The sequence below is a fragment of the Helianthus annuus genome, chromosome 10 (genome assembly GCF_002127325.2).
Source record: "Helianthus annuus cultivar XRQ/B chromosome 10, HanXRQr2.0-SUNRISE, whole genome shotgun sequence".
NCBI lineage: Eukaryota > Viridiplantae > Streptophyta > Magnoliopsida > Asterales > Asteraceae > Helianthus > Helianthus annuus.
In genome coordinates, this window is record NC_035442.2 from 34,297,011 (window position 1) to 34,311,190 (window position 14,180).

The window sequence follows — 14,180 nt, forward strand, 5'->3', positions numbered from 1 at the left end:
CTGACCATAAAGTCGCTAGTGCCACCAAATGAATAACTTGTTTGCCATCCTTCGAGTTCCTACTGATATAAAAGACTCTGCCATATCCCGGATCGAGCATCACCAAATTAAATGGCCCTACAAGGTTGAACTAAAAAAGCCTCATGATATATTTTTAAGCATGATGAAAGGGGTTGGGTCAAAAACCCATTGGAACGTTTTATATAACAGACATAGTAAAAACATAATACGTATGATATTGTGCATACCACTCGTCCATTGGTTGTTGATAGGTAACCTTGGAGTTCTGTCCCAACTTCTGGTAACTCAACATACACCACATCACCCAAGTGATCCTGAGCATGGTCTGTAGTCCCGATGGTTGCAGGGATACCTTCGATTTTTGCCCATTCATGTGAGTCAGCATACTTTAGATCCTTCACAACTGAAAGCAACAAATATGCATAATTATGAGTTACAAAACAAGTTAAATGCAAGCCACCGTAAATTTATAAGGTTTTAACTTTATATGTTTTAACATTTATGTCGCATGTGTCAAATTTGAATTTTACATATTTAACATGCGTCAAATTTTTGGCTTGTTAGAAGTCATTTGCCCTGAAGGGCCACTAACCTGCAAACATAATTAGAAATAACCACACCAGTTACTTTTAAAATCAATAAGCAAATTCACAAAGCAACCTCTTCTTATCTTAGTTTTAAAAAAGGGGGGGGGGGGCTTGAGGCAGTACCCTAACAGAACTTTTCAATTTCATAATTGATTCACAAGCATCATCATGCATTAGCACCTGAAACACATGTAAAAATAGGTACGTCAGCATAAAAATGCCTGTGAGATACATAGGTTTTGTTTATGCAGATTCATGACTTGTATTTGAAAGGAGAGTTTAATAAAATGTAGTCATGAACCTTGTAAAATGTTTTCCTTTGTAAAACCATGTGAAAATCAATGAAAATCAAATGATGATGAAATGATAATGCATGGTTAAATGAATAACCAAGTAAAAGTGAATTTGTATAAAATATGTAATTTGTAAAACAATGTCATGTTTATGTATGAAATGTTTCATGTATTGCCCAAGTGGTTTATATAACGCAACGATGTATAATACGATAAAAGCACTTATATATAGGAAGTAGCAGCGGCGTATCCACCATGCTTTTATCATATGACACATAGCCCCGTTACATAAGTCACTTATCGATAACCAACCAAAATGTCTTGTTTCATGTCAAAATGTGTATGTGTAAACCGTGTACGATGTCATGTGTATCAGGTATAATCAATGAAATGCATAGCAAGTAGGAAATCATCTGCTTAACTATGTAATGATGTCTAATGTGAAAACAAATGTCATGTATGGTGAATAACTAGAAGTTACTCAACCCCATAGAAAATGTACAAAACATGTTTTTGAATAAACCTAAGTTTAAATCAAATGTTATGCTTTGCAGAAAAACAATGCTTTATGATTACAAACATTTATGCAGTAATGTTAATCGCATACATTCAAGCCTTGCGACTGTGGCGACAAACCCTTAAACGAATTAAAGGTTTATCTAAATTATGTTGTCGGATTCTATCATCCCCAACTTCCAAACAAACCCAGGAAGTCGGAAACGGGAGTTGTCAATTCCTATGGTACCATTACATAAGTCCGAGCGGCGTAGCTAATGTTAATGAATGTATTATTGTCCCGATTGAACATACCAAATGTCATAACCAATGTAGCATGTGAAAACCATGTACTAGGAATGCTAAGTAAACATGCCTAGTAGAAATGTTCATATAATAACAATGTGCTAGCATGCTCAGTAAACATACATAGCAGAAACGTCATGTAAAACAATGTGTTACATATGCTAAGTAAACATATGCAACAAATGTGTAACAAATCAATGTGCTAGCATGCTTGACATACATAGCAAAACACAATGGAAAGCATGTACTATATATGTACTAGGTGAAAGTAGCATGTTTATGAAATCATGAAATGCACGAAAGTAACATGTATGTACATGTGTATCACCCCAAAATATTTGAAAACGGTAAAAGAGGGGAACTATGTACTCACTTGGGATTGCTAATTAGTCTTGAGAATAAGACCAATTTAAGCTCCAAGGGTCACGGAATCAACCGACACCTAGTATAGGTAACTATGTTAATAATCGGCTCCTAAATCGGGAGATAGGATAGAATGAGGTTCTATAAATCAAATGAGTAATTGAACTCATATGGTATGATTTATTAGTCCCAACATTCTGATTGGAAGGCCTACCTAAGTGCTTTTGACCCGTTTCGACACATTATGGTAACATAAGTTACTATAAGGCGTCGTTAGCGTAAAACTATGATCGGATGGTTAACTATGTGCTATGTCAAGTCTTACATGCCCAATTATCCCTAAACATGTTACTAAATCAGATTACATGTCAAAATTATGTTCACATAGTCAAAATACGGATTTATGCTTCAAAAGGGCATTTTGGTCATTTCCTATGGGCATACAAGCTAACAAGCATATGACTAACCAATCCTATGTGATCATATGGTATAACCTCAGTGGTTATTCCCTATGAAACTATGATCACTAACTAAGCTTGGTCGGATCCTAAAGATCAACCAAACGGGTCGGGTTCGAAAGTCTAAGCGGTTGTTTAGACCGCTTACCTTACGACCCTAAACAAGCACAAACTAATAGTGTCGAGTTAGACATGTCAAAACATGTCTAACCTACTGATTTGGTATCAAAACTAAGTGTTTTGATACCCTAAAGTAGTTTCGTTGCAAAATGCGTGCTAAAACGCATGTTGACCGAAACTTTGACTCGACACTACAACTAGCTAACGTGGAAATCAGCAGCTATAACCGCGAAGGATTATAACTATCGTGATTACAATCACGTTTCAAAGTTCAATTGAACTTTGACTTGACCAATTGATGGTCAAAACCGAAAGTCAAACGGTTGGCCAAACTGTTTGACTTTCTGCTTAAACATAAAGAACAAGCATGAAAGAAGACTTACAAAGGGTCCCAGCTATCTTTTCTACAAAGAATAAAGTTCCAAGCAGATTAGAAAGCTCCCAAATCAGATAAGAGATGAGAAATGAGAGGAATGAGCAAAGAATTGAGGAGTTTGGCCAACTATTTATACTTGTTGGTGATCAACAAGATCATGACAAGTGGTTTGTTTAGCCATTAAGCAATGAATCACAACCATACAAGTGTTAGGAGCAGGTGCAAAGCCTTGGAGAGGTGGTAACTTGGCTACCACACAAAGAAATTGCAAGATTGGCCCCTGAATTTACAAACTGATGCTGAAAACAAACTTTCTGCCCAGATGTGATCGTCGCGTAGCGCGACGGAATAGGCAGGGGATGGTCGCGCTACGCTACCATGTGTCTGATTCAGCAAAGTTTCAAAAATGACAGAAATGGTCCCTGCACGTGTTTAAGCTTGTTTTTGACGTTTTTAACCTCCGTTAACCTCATTTCAAGGCTCTAAAATGAAGTTAAAGTAGGGGACTCAAAACATGCTCGAAAAAATCTCGGATGTCGGTTCGTTTGGTCGTACGATCGCGTTGTTCGGTTAATTACGACGGAACTCAAACGGATGCGAAAACGAACCAAATTAAGCGACGAATGGAATTTTTGCATGCCGATCACTAAAATAAAAATATTTTAGTGTGTACAAAAATTTTGGATGTCCAGATGTGTCCAGAACGTAAGATATGCGCGAAAATGCAAACTTACGCCGTTTTTGACACTTTTAGTCCCTGTAAGATCATGTAAGCATGTTTTTGCACACCGAACCTATCAAAGCTTATTTCTAAGCCATGTTTAGGTTATTTATGGTATGTTTAACTTATGATCAAGTTCCGGACTGTACGTTGCCTTACGAAACGGCAGACTTTCGCAAGTTGACGCAAATAGTCCCTGAGAGCGAATAAACTTGTTTTTGCCATACCAAAGCCTTTAAAACTTATTTCTAAGTTATGTAAAGGTTATTTAAGGTATGTTAAGTTTATGATGATGTTCCGGAGTGTTTGTCGCGTTAAACTGATCGTGTTTACGCATCAGTTTGCGTATAACTTTCTAGAAAACGATATAGAGTTCAAAATCGATCAAAAATCAACATGGGCACAAAACCAAACATAAATGACAAACATTGGGATCAAAACACACTGTTTTATTAATATTGTACTAAGGGGAACACCCGTGCGATGCACGACATGCATAATAGTTATTGTTTTTTCCTGGAACGACGACTGATATAGATAGTGCGTGACACGGTACGAAAGTGCGAATATAGTATAGATTTTTAAAACAAAAACCGGTTTTTTTAAAGTTAGCCGTTTGACCATGGTTATTTTGACCAAAGTCCACTCCTCGTTCGGCGCTTTGTGGTAGCACTACCAGTCAAAAAAAGGCCCAAAACGCCCGAGGGTACAGTGTTCCCCCGCGTTTTTAAGACGCTTTGAGAGAGGTTTGCGCCCCACCACATGTGGTCTCACAAAACTTCAATTCTATGGACGTGTTGTTTCTCAACCCTCTTCAAAAGACGTCACAGTTTTCAAATTTTTTTATTTTTATTTTTTCTTTTTCATTGTTTTAGATGGTGTAAAATAGATGTTAAATATATATATTATACTACATACACATATACATATAAATTCAGTTTTGACATCTAAAAGTCAAATTCCAGGTTTTGTTCCCTTTTATAGATAAGAAAGCAGTTTATTATTTATTACTAAAATGTTGTATTAACTTTATTCTGCAACATATTCTTTATAAACTATGCTTACCTTGACATAACCTAATAGCTATATTTCCTTATTAGAAGTCTCTTATAATTGAAAATTAGTACATATTATTACCTTGCTGGTGAACACATTTACTCTATGTTTAGGGAACAATTTGATTAGGTTGCTGATATTGAATTGAATATCACACCAAATTACAATAGCAGTTTATATTGCTACTATTCACCCAAATCAAGCACCTTAAATAAGTCAGCGTTTCTCTATATTCAAAAAACAAACTATAACTGACGATTATTAAATTGCAACAGTCAATTCAATCCAAATACTGCAATAGAAACATAAAATCTACCACAATTCGTTGGTTAATCACGTATAGTTCTTAATCGATTAGAATCAGAAAAAAGGAAATTGACTCACCGTAACTTAAAATCAGGAAGAAGGCGAACAAAGGGGCGGAGTTTTTCGAAATCAATGACCCCTGTCTTTCATTGTTATTCCTTGAATGAGGTAAGCAAGACCCCATACTACACACTACATACACATACATAAAAATTGGGTTCTATATTATTTGTATAAACACCGATTGGAAACCCTCACATTGCATTTGATGAAACCCTAATCAATATAAACACACACACTAACACTCACGAATCGAATCGAATTTATAAAAGGAAAAATTCGGGCTGTTTTTACCTCTTGCTGCTCCAAATCTTCATTACCATACATTATCTTCATCTTAGAGATATAGATATTGCACTTAAAGGTCTCAACCATCAAAATACGATCCAAGGGCTAAAAAGTGGTTCCTAATTATGCAATGGTTATCATTTGAACCTTATTCCATGAGACTTGAGGTAAGATGCAAAGAGCATTCTTTTGAGTTTTAAACCATCTGTAATTAAGTTCATTATTTAATCATTATTGTTGCAATTATTAGGTATTATAGATAATAATACCCCATGAAATTACCTTTTAGTAATTTTCGTTTCTAATTGGTTAGCATCTTTTAAGTTTTAAAACCATTTATAGTTATAATTAAATTCATAATAACGTTGATTAAGTTTTTTATATTTAATTATTATTATTATTATTTATTTTATTTTTATTTCATATGATGTTCATCAACTATCTGATAAAATTGCAAAAAAAGGTTGTAACCTTATTTGTATGATGTTTAGCAATTACTAAACCAAATAATAATGACTTAATTATAAAATTCAATCAAGTAATCGGTTACGGAGAACTTGAAATGGAAAAGCAATGTAAATATGAGGAAGGTGATGATGTTCAACTAAGTCAAATGATTTAATTCTTTATCAAGTATTTAACAATACTTAATTTATAAAGTTATCAATTTAATTGTATTTATCAATTTATACTCATGTAGAAAGACTAATTCCCTTTACTAACTTCATTGAGTTGTTGTACTATAAGCATAATATGTTGCAATTATTTAAATTTGGTTGGGACCCTTGTGAAATGCTTTATACGATAGTATAGATAAACGCAATCAATTTAAATCTTTTGCGCGGGTTGAAAACATCCGAGCCCTTAAAGTTTGCTGCCCAATCCTGTCAAACAATACCTCCTCAAATATTTCCTCTGCGTCTATATTGCCTATATATAGTATCAATTAAATCACACAAAAGCATCATATGTTTAAAAAAATAGTAAAGTAGAAATTAAAAAAGGAAATACCAATATGCCAAATAAATGTCTATCTCCAAATGAATAACTTTTCTCGTACCCACCCTTTTACACCTCCATATACATGAAGCTGCAAAAAGGAAAAAGACTATAAATTTATGAACAATTAAACAATACATTGGTAAATGGTTCCAGATACTATAGTCATGCAAGGGTACCTTGATGAAGTATGAAGTGTCTGTCTTTTTGTATCCAATAACCTGTGTGTATACTTTATTTGTAATATAAAATCATAATTTGAAAAAAAAACCACTAAATCACCAAAAACATAATAAAACATCAATATAAACTCATAGATTATGTAAAAGAAAACTGTTATCCCATTTGAATATTTTAAGAAACAAACCAAAGTTTTTTCGAATAAATGTTGAAATGGGTATAAAAGAACACACCTTTCCACCAAGATAAATAAATTTCATATCAACTTATCTCTTTCTTTTCGACTCTAACTCGCACAATAGTAGACAAAGGAGATGATGTTGAGTGAAATGGTGAATTTATAGCAATGATAGGAGATTCCTTAATCGGTCAAATTTATTACATATTGATTGAAATTGGACCTTTGGAGTGCTTTTGCGGTTTATCCCAATAGGTTTCGTTTATTAATTGCATTTAAGAACCGAACTTATTATTGTATTATTATAATTAATTGTGATTATATTCTCATTTAATTATTTTTTTATTTTTTAATATTAATGTAGAAAGACCATTTCACCCCTTACTAACATCATTAAGTTGTTGTACCATAAGTATAAAAGATTGTAATTACTTAAATTTGGTTGGTATCCTTATGAAATGCTTTATAATATAGTATAGATAGATAGATATAGATATAGATAATTATTTTTTTTATTTTTTAATATTAATGTAGAAAGACCATTTCACCCCTTACTAACATCATTAAGTTGTTGTACCATAAGTATAAAAGATTGTAATTACTTAAATTTGGTTGGTATCCTTATGAAATGCTTTATAATATAGTATAGATTAGGTTCTAGCATTAATGTACTGTACTATATGTTAATATGGTGTTTCATGCATTGCTTTGTTGTAAATTGTGTTGTTTTATTTGTAAATTATTATTATTATTTATAATAATCTAATTAATTTAGCCAAAATCTTGTTAATAATATATTAGAATATATATATATATATATATATATATAGTTATTTTAATACTTTTATTATTTTAATATTATAATAATAATTCCTTTTTTTACTGTTTAACTTTAATTTAATGATTTTTTAGTATCACGGGGTGGGATAAGCTTGTTGTCAACCGGTACTGGTATCGAAAATACCGGTGCGGTGTTGTTTGGTATCGGTACAAATAGTAATTTTAATATTTTAATAATATATATCGTTTTTTATATATTTTTATTATTTTAATATTATAATATTAATTCTTTTCTTTACTTTTTAACTTTAATTTAATGATATTTTTATGATACTTATGATCTTCCGGTTTAAATTTTATCTTAATCTATTAAATTCTGATACTAATATCATGGATAAGTTCTTAATATTTGATATCATTTGGATCCCTTTACCTATTTTTTTATTATATGTTTTCTTTGAAAATATATTGTTGTGTTTTTATTACGAATTATATTTGAGCTACTTTTTATATATTAGTTACTTCGAAATTTAAATTTATGGTTACCTTGTCAAAGATCATTTTATAGAATAATCATAAGTTTGGAATAATTATCTTTAAACCAATTATTAAAACAAATTAAGATCAAAGTTAACTTTAAACTAATCTACCTTTATCTATAATATATTATTTAGTATAATGTGTTATTGATGATATTAATTTTAATGATTATTGATATATAATTATTTTATTTTATTTTTTATCTTATCTCTTATTTATTTAATATAAATTAAATGCAATTAATAGGATTTTTATAGGATGATGCATTTAAAACAACCATAAATTTTGGTTTTAAAATAGAACATATAACTAAATTTTAGAATATATATATATATTTTTATTATTTTAATATTATAATAATAATTCTTTTCTTTACTTTTTAACTTTAATTTAATGATATTTTTATGATACTTATGATCTTTCGGTTTAAATTTTATCTTAATCTATTAAATTCTGATACTAATATCATGGATAAGTTCTTAATATTTGATATCATTTGGATCCCTTTACCTATTTTTTTATTATATGTTTTCTTTGAAAATATATTGTTGTGTTTTTATTACGAATTATATTTGAGCTACTTTTAATATATTAGTTACTTCGAAATTTAAATTTATGGTTACCTTGTCAAAGATCATTTTATAGAATAATCATAAGTTTGGAATAATTATCTTTAAACCAATTATTAAAACAAATTAAGATCAAAGTTAACTTTAAACTAATCTACCTTTATCTATAATATATTATTTAGTATAATGTGTTATTGATGATATTAATTTTAATGATTATTGATATATAATTATTTTATTTTATTTTTTATCTTATCTCTTATTTATTTAATATAAATTAAATGCAATTAATAGGATTTTTATAGGATGATGCATTTAAAACAACCATAAATTTTGGTTTTAAAATAGAACATATAACTAAACTTTAGAATATATATAGATTGTTCAGAGTCTGTAAAATGATATCACAAGCACAGATGTCACAGTTAATTTTCAATTGCAAATCATCGGGAAAACTTGAAAACTGTTAGAGAAAATTTTTTTACAGACTTATGAAAAGTGATATATATCTAATATATTAATTAAAAATTATATTAACAATGTCTCGTTTAGGCTCATGAGCTAGGTTGAGCTCGGGCTAGTTTACTTAACGAGCTTGTTTTTAGGTTCAAGCTCGTTACAGTTAGGTTTGTCTTAGTGGTTTTGGGATGGCCATGTCGTTTGGTGTTGGTTTTAGAAGTTACCCTATCACTACTAAAAAATAAAAATTCTGGGTGGCTAATAAAATAAATTTGGGTGGTCTATACCATTAAGCCGCCCAAAATAATGTTTCACAATTTTTCTAGATCATAACCCGCCTAAAATAATTGCCCACCGACTAAAATATACATATTTTGAGAGACCTATTAGATTTTGGGCGATTTTAGTGTGGACCGCTCAAAAACCATCCATTCATTTTCGTTATCCCTCTTAACCTAATTCATTTTTCATTTTCCCTCCTTCCCTTCCTAACCTTCCATCTTTTCTAACCATAAGCTGTCTCCCACTTTACCACCACCTGCAAAATTATGACGACGAATCCCCTCGCATATGAGCTAGTGGCTGACGAATAACCACCGCTTCAATCTAACCCCCAAAATCTTAAGACAAACTTAACTAATTGGGTTTAGGATTACCTAAACCCGTTCAATTACCATCCCAACTGCCACTTGATATTAGTAGAACCATTATGCAATATAGTATTACTTATATCTTCCTACTACATTCATTAACAATACTATTTCCCATATACATACGCTATGTTATTTTATAAATAATAACTATTTTATTTAGATATATATTTAATATATTATTTAAAAGTTATATAAATAATGAGCTCGTTTAAGTTCGCAAGCCTGACTTGAGCTCGATAAGTAAAGCCTAAACTTGGGCTCATTTACTTTTTACTAAAAAATCTTATTTTTATGCTTGGGATTAGACTTAAGCTTGTTTAAGCTCGGGTCGTGGCTCGTTACAAGACTAGCTTGAATAGCTCGGCTAGCATTTGCCCCTAGGAGGCTAGGAAAGTTTTGCATTAAAAAATATATTTCTAAAAAAACATGTGACTCCATATTTTTATCAAAAGTTTATCTTTTTTTTTTTCATTTTCCCAAAATTTTCATTCCCCCTCGTATATGTTTAAGCATCCATAACCTTTTTTCAACCAGATTCAAATTATAAGTCAACATATCATTCAAAAATTTTTATCAGATCCTAAAATTTTCATTCCCGCCCCCAAATCCCTCCATGAATTTCATCTTCTATATTCAGTTATACTTCATCTTCTTCATATCCCCTCTACTTCAAGTTTCTCACACTTAGAGACAATGTCGCCATAAACTCATTTTAGCAAAAGAAACCTTCGATTTGAAAAACTCTAAGGTCTGGTGTCCAATTCACTTGTTGGGCGCAGGTTAGTATCCTCAATTTGGATATTTCTTACGTGTTTTTAAAAAAATTTGTTTAATGATTGATTAGATTATTTTCAGACTGTGTCCTTGAGTAGTATCATGGACATAATAGTTAGGATTCTTTAACAACTTGTTGTTGTGTTTCTTATGCATTTTTCTATCAACTCGATTGGTAGTCATTCATTATTATGTTGTGATTTAGTATATGTTTATAACTTAACCATGAAGTATTGTATGGCTGGAAATTAGGGATGAGTAAATCGTTCCCGGTACCCCGTATCGAATTTACCGAACCGGGTACTTTTTTGGTACCGATTCGGTACTGACTTTTAGCATTTTCGGTACCGGTTCGGTACCGGTTTTTACCCTCAAATACCGGTACCGAACCGGTTATATTCGGTACCGGTACGGGTACCCACTTTTGGGGATTTTCGATACCGGTTCAGTACCGGACGGTACCGAGCTCATCCATACCAGTGGAAATCGATGTGTTGATCTTAGATTGTCAACAAGCAATGAGCTACATGCCCACAAACTGTTCGATGAATTGCCTCCATTAAGGATGCACATACTTATTTTGTTTTACAGTTATTCACTTATGTACAAACTAGAAAGTTGTTATTTTTCATTAAGTTAATTTAACATGGCTTCTCAATATGAATAAACGGACACCGATGGGTTAACTGTGAAATTATTTTGTTTTGATAGATTTTAAATCTAATGTTGGCATCTAACGGCCAAATGTTGTTGATATTTTGTAGCAGCAACTTTGTCTACAGTTTGACATTTGTGCGTCCTCTTTATTTCCAAATGTTGTTGAACCTTACATTTGAAGTGGCGCAAATGGACATAGAACAAGAACAAAGGTCAATTTCGTGATCTTTCTATATTTCATACATCAGTTACTTACAAGTTTTGGCTTATCTACCCGACCTGACCGACCCATACCATCCCTCGTGATGCTAAATTATGTATAAAATAAGGAAAAAAAAAACTTATCCAGATCTTATATGCTATTACCAGTTTGTGACTTGCTTCCCACGACAATTGGTAGGGCTACGGCTTATACTTCACTGCGGTATTATATATGGAGCGAGAACATTTTACTGCCTCACATTAGGGAGTCCAGATCCAGATTTCTCCCAACTAGAGATGGTAACTTCCTTGTGTAAATTTTTAGCGTTACTGGTTATTTCCATTTATGCTGATTTTGATGCTTATACCAACATAAATCATTTTATTAAAATAGGAGATTCTTATAGTAGTGATGTATCATATTTGTAATTCTATTTGAGACTACTCAAAAATTTTTAGTGCATGCCCTGTATTGAAGAGTAACTCATTTTGACCCAACCCAACACATTTTGTAACTTTGGCAGAATAAGCTACTGCGAGCGCAAGGTCAGCATGAAATGGCAATTAGTTTGCAAAACATATATATGAAAGTTACAAGGTTAATGGGGAAGCAGCTGACGTATATTCTGTAGTTGTCAAGTGGCTTGCTGAAACACCTTCTAGCAAGTTAGTTATAGAGTATACTTCTCCTACTTTCTGTTTTCTATTTTTTTAGATAACCAGTGAATCAACCTGTGATGGTGTTATATATACTTCTTTGATAAATAATTTAGTTCAGAAGTGGTGTTATATAGCTTCTGTTTTTTGCAGATGGTGAAAGAAGAAACCTGGAATGGTTTTGTTGCAGATATGTTATTATTTGTTCATTATTACACAGGACCTGTGAAATTAGGGCATAGGTGAACAAAACCAAAGTAACTAGATGTTGGTACAAAGTTCAAGATTTATTTAGAACACAAAGTGGCTTTTTATAGTCTTTTCGTTATTTGTCACTATCTTTCTTGGTTACAGTATTGGGTCGTCGTGTGTTGTATTTACCTTGAAGTTATTATAGAATATAGAAACGGCTTCTTTATAGGCTTTTCTTTGTTTGTCATTAGACCGCGGGGAGTGGCGGCGTTGTTTGGGTGGGGGAAGCCAGCCAACGCTGGCTAAGCCACTCCGGGCCAGCGTTGGTGTCGGCGTTGCCCTTTTGGCGTCGCTGTGGAGCCTGGCGCGGGGCGGGTGGTGGGGTGATGTGGCTAGCCATGATTGGACCTTCATTTTTCTGTTGTTCATATGCATGTAGGTATCTCATAGACCATGACAAAAATAAGGCTCAAGAATTGAGACAGGTTAAATTCAATCGTTATTTTCATTTGTCTTGTGTTTTAATTATCGGTCATTTTTCAACTTCTGCTTCAATTATTGGTGTTATCTGCAATAATGTTCCTCAGAATTGTGAAAGCTTAGGTACATTGGCATTTAAAATTAGGCTTGAAGCATTTATTAATACATTGATGCTTCCTATTAAAAATAGGTTGTTAACTAATTTTGTCTTATGTTTTTATAGGTTATAGCTGCTATAGTAGCCAGTGGCTAGTGGCTGAGAATGCTCTTTTGATGGTGTAAATTTCTGTTCTTTTGTTATAATATTAAGTTTTGTTAACTTTTCTATTATTATTTCTTATGATTAATTAGTGTCAAATATGACGCAAAAAGTAATGTATTTTAGCAATAATCTAATGTTTTGAGTGAAATGATTTAAGAGGCTTTATGCACCTTGTTCATAGCGTTGGGCGTGGTAACCAGGTCGTACGAGGTTATGGTCTCAGTTTGTTGTTATTCTTGATAACAGGTACGAAATTGAGCAACACATCGAGGATGCAAGTAGAGCGGTTGCAGATCGAATGTATAAAAGAAAGGGCAATGATATCATCCTATTGCCCTACAATCCCGAGTTTGATTTTACTTTTAAATAAGTATCTCTTAAGACCTATTATCTTAATTTGTTTTGATTGAATTTTGGATTTTGAAGAAACCATTGGGTGTTGGCAGTACTAAACCTGAAAACAACTACTTGCTATTATCTTGATTCCTTACGGCCTAGAAGTGTCGATGAGCAGTTGAGGCAAATTATTGATACGTAAGTAATACAAATTATCATAATGGATGATAAAAGAGTTGGAATATACTTTGATATAATTTTGATTTTTTACAGGGCAATGGTCGTGTATGCTTCAGAAAGTGGTGCCAACATAAGGGTTAAACTCGTATGGATTAACGCTAGGGTAAGCACTTAATCCCTTATGTAAATTGTGGTTGTAATGATATTGTAAATATTGACACCCTTTAGTTTAAACTTAAAACGCAATGGTTTCACATTTCTTGATATTTTTAATTGTGGTAGTGTCCACGTCAGCCAGGAGGTACTGAATGCGGCTACTATGTGATGAAGTTCATGAAGGAGATAGCTTACGAAGGAGTTGAAATACTTGACAATGATAATGTAAGTTTAGGCATATTTAAGTCTGTATATTAGAGAAATATTATCCAAACAAATGCTTAAATTCATATATTAAGATTAAATTCTGATTTTTAAGATTTATTTTATTTAATTGTTGTCTCAGGTTGGGAAAGGAGTAGAAGAATACTCGGCTGCGGATATGGATGGCATTCGTGAAGATTGGTTGACTTATGCGGTTAACTCTATTTTTAAGTTATAAATCGTATTTTAGGTGTTAATAATGTAATGACAAAC

At 32.3% G+C, this 14,180-nt stretch overlaps 1 long non-coding RNA gene across 9 annotated transcripts in view; it reads left to right on the forward strand.

Annotated features, from left to right (window-relative positions):
- Positions 1-10,329: 10,329 nt before the first annotated feature.
- Positions 10,330-14,180, forward strand: part of LOC118482960 — a 3,928-nt gene continuing 77 nt past the window's right edge. The window contains exons 1-9 of one of the 9 annotated variants that reach the window (XR_004869369.1): positions 10,331-10,587; positions 11,347-11,451; positions 11,609-11,740; positions 11,965-12,774; positions 12,993-13,047; positions 13,278-13,565; positions 13,641-13,710; positions 13,830-13,928; positions 14,050-14,180. The exon at positions 14,050-14,180 is cut by the window's right edge and continues 77 nt beyond it. This is a non-coding gene — a long non-coding RNA (uncharacterized LOC118482960). Of the gene's footprint in view, positions 10,588-11,346; positions 11,452-11,608; positions 11,741-11,964; positions 13,048-13,277; positions 13,566-13,640; positions 13,711-13,829; positions 13,929-14,049 lie in introns of all 9 variants that reach the window. The other 8 variants (XR_004869368.1, XR_004869371.1, XR_004869370.1 and 5 more) reach the window with 8 other exon arrangements.